Source organism: Quercus suber, unplaced genomic scaffold, assembly GCF_002906115.3.
Source record: "Quercus suber isolate HL8 unplaced genomic scaffold, Cork oak 2.0 scaffold_96, whole genome shotgun sequence".
Lineage (NCBI taxonomy): Eukaryota > Viridiplantae > Streptophyta > Magnoliopsida > Fagales > Fagaceae > Quercus > Quercus suber.
The window spans coordinates 43,871-46,362 of record NW_027069561.1 but is presented as its reverse complement, the minus strand read 5'-3'; positions in this window follow the sequence as shown (position 1 = coordinate 46,362).

Below are 2,492 nucleotides of genomic sequence, written 5' to 3'. Positions count from 1 at the left end.
AATTAATTTTTTTAATTTAGATGCTGGTGTGGCATTTTTTAATGCCAAAAAACATTTTTTATTATTAATTTAGGCCACGTGGATATTAATTTAGTATTATTTATTCCTACTGTTTGTCATGTCAGATTTTTCCATTTCTGATGTAACGGTAGGGATCGAAATGAGAAGCGTTTTTCAGGATAGAGACTAAAAGCAGTAAAAATAAAATGTAGAGACTAAAATGGGAATCGTCTGAAAATGTAGAGACTAAAAGGTGCTTTTCGCCTTTATTTTATTTTTCTATTTTCATTATGCTACTAAAACATTTTATTTTATTATTCTATTTTCATTACACTACTAAAATATTTCAATTTATTTATATATGATTTTTTTTGGATTGGATATATGATTCTTTATTAAAACCTTGCTTCGCAATTCGACCATTATAATCAACCTTGCTTCGCACCATTATAATACTAATATAGTAATATCTAATAAAATTAACATTCTTCTGCTTCCTTTTTCTTTTCTTTATAGAATTAACATTCTTATCTTCCTTCTTTTTTTTTTTGGCAAAAAGCACATTTTAGTCCCTACATTTTTAGGCGATTTCTATTTTAGTCCCTAAATTTTATTTTTACCGCTTTTAGTCCCTATCCTGAAAAACGGTTCCGTTTTGGTCCTTGCCGTTACATCAGAAACGGATATTGCTGACGTGACAAACGGCAATAATAAATGTGGGGCCTATGAGCCTAATAGCCTCGGCCCATCATGAAACGAGCCCAAGGCCCAGGCCGAGGTGCATAGGCCATTTTTTGTTGTTAGGCTGAATTGGAGAAAGCCTCTTTTCCCAATCCACACCAAGGACCACCTCATCCTCGGCCTGACAAGGGGGATTTTAGGGAGAGACTAACCCCAAAGTAAGCTGTCATTCTCACATTTAATGCATTCAACTAACTCCCCCTGGCCGCATTAATGGGGAGGTAACCCCTTGGCAAGATAACGTTGATCAGAGTGAACCACTTGAGTACCGATAAGGCCTCTGATGGGACGGGCGACCAGAAAAAAAGCCAATAGGTGATCAACAGATGGAAGGAGGAGATAGGAAGATGAAAACTATAAAAGAAAAGCTAGTAAAGTAAGGAGGGGAGGGGGAAGAAAAAAAAAAAGTGAGAGAACCATCAGGCCGAGGAGTATTCCCCCGTTTATAAAGAAACCCTTAGCATTTTTTATAGAAAAAGTTCATGCATGGTGATCGACGGCCAGCACCTAAACCTCTTAGCCCACTCTCTATAAATTTATTGTTTGAGCTTATTGGGCTGAAAACCCATCACTCAGGGTCAATCCAAATTGAGTCCCTACAATTGGCGCCGTCTGTGGGAAGGGATTAGGGTGTTGGCCGGCGCACCGGGCAAAGTGTTCTAAGTCCCAAGTGTTCGTTTTACAGTAGATTAAAAAAAAAAAAAAAAAAAAAAGAGAGAAAAAACAAAAAAGAGAAGAGTGAAAGATCTCGATGTTATTATTTCATGAAAAGAAAGGTTACAGATTACAATCAAAGGCTCAGGTAGGCCTGTTTTACAAGTAAATTTACGAGCTAATAGCCACCTGCTATTCCTACAATCAAAACATAAACCCAACAATAGATCTAGAGCAAACCCACAAATATCACGTAGAAAACAAATTAATCCATAAATTTCAGAACTAGAAAAATTTGAAACAAACAAAGACCATTAGAGCAAAATCCCTTCAAACCCAACCGATCCTTGCAACTTCCCAATACAAACAAACCCATATGAAACTGAGAACCCAAACCCATGTAAAACTAAAACCATGATCGAAGATCTGAGATTTTGAACCTAAGAAGCCGAGTCTTCAAGTGGAGGTGTCGAAGTCTTCGATTTCAGCGTGGTTGGCCGCCTTCACTGGTCCATAAAGCTCCATCGTTGAAGAGAGCCCAAGTTTGAGATTCGATCTAGATGAAGTCCCATTCTCAAGCACTCAATCAGTTAAGGAAAATAGAAAGATCAAAGACCCATAAATCCATAAACCCGAACCAACCCCCAAAAAACAAACCCAGAAAACTAAAATACCATAAAGTAAAATCGACTTCTGAGAGAGAGAGAGAGAGAGAGAGAGAGAGAGAGAGAGAGAGAGAGAACATATGAATGTTCTTTGGGAAGAACTTATTCTTCCAAAAAATCTAATTAAAAACCTGCATGTGGCATCCAACCCATCGATTAGTGCTTGGCAATTGGGAATTGGGAGATGTACCCACGCGTGGCAGCCATGCGTGGGAGTGCCCTCCTGAACATGGCCTCACCATTGTTGCGTTTTAGCTGAACAGAGAGAGAAAGAAATGGCCGAAGCTGATGGGTGTTTTTTCTTTCTTTTTTTTTCTTTTTTTTTGAAACTGTGTTTTTTCTTTCTTTGTTCTTGGATCTGGAATTATGTTCATTTTGATCTTCTTCAAGGTATACTTTGATCTTAGGGTTTGGTTTTTTTTTTTTTTTATT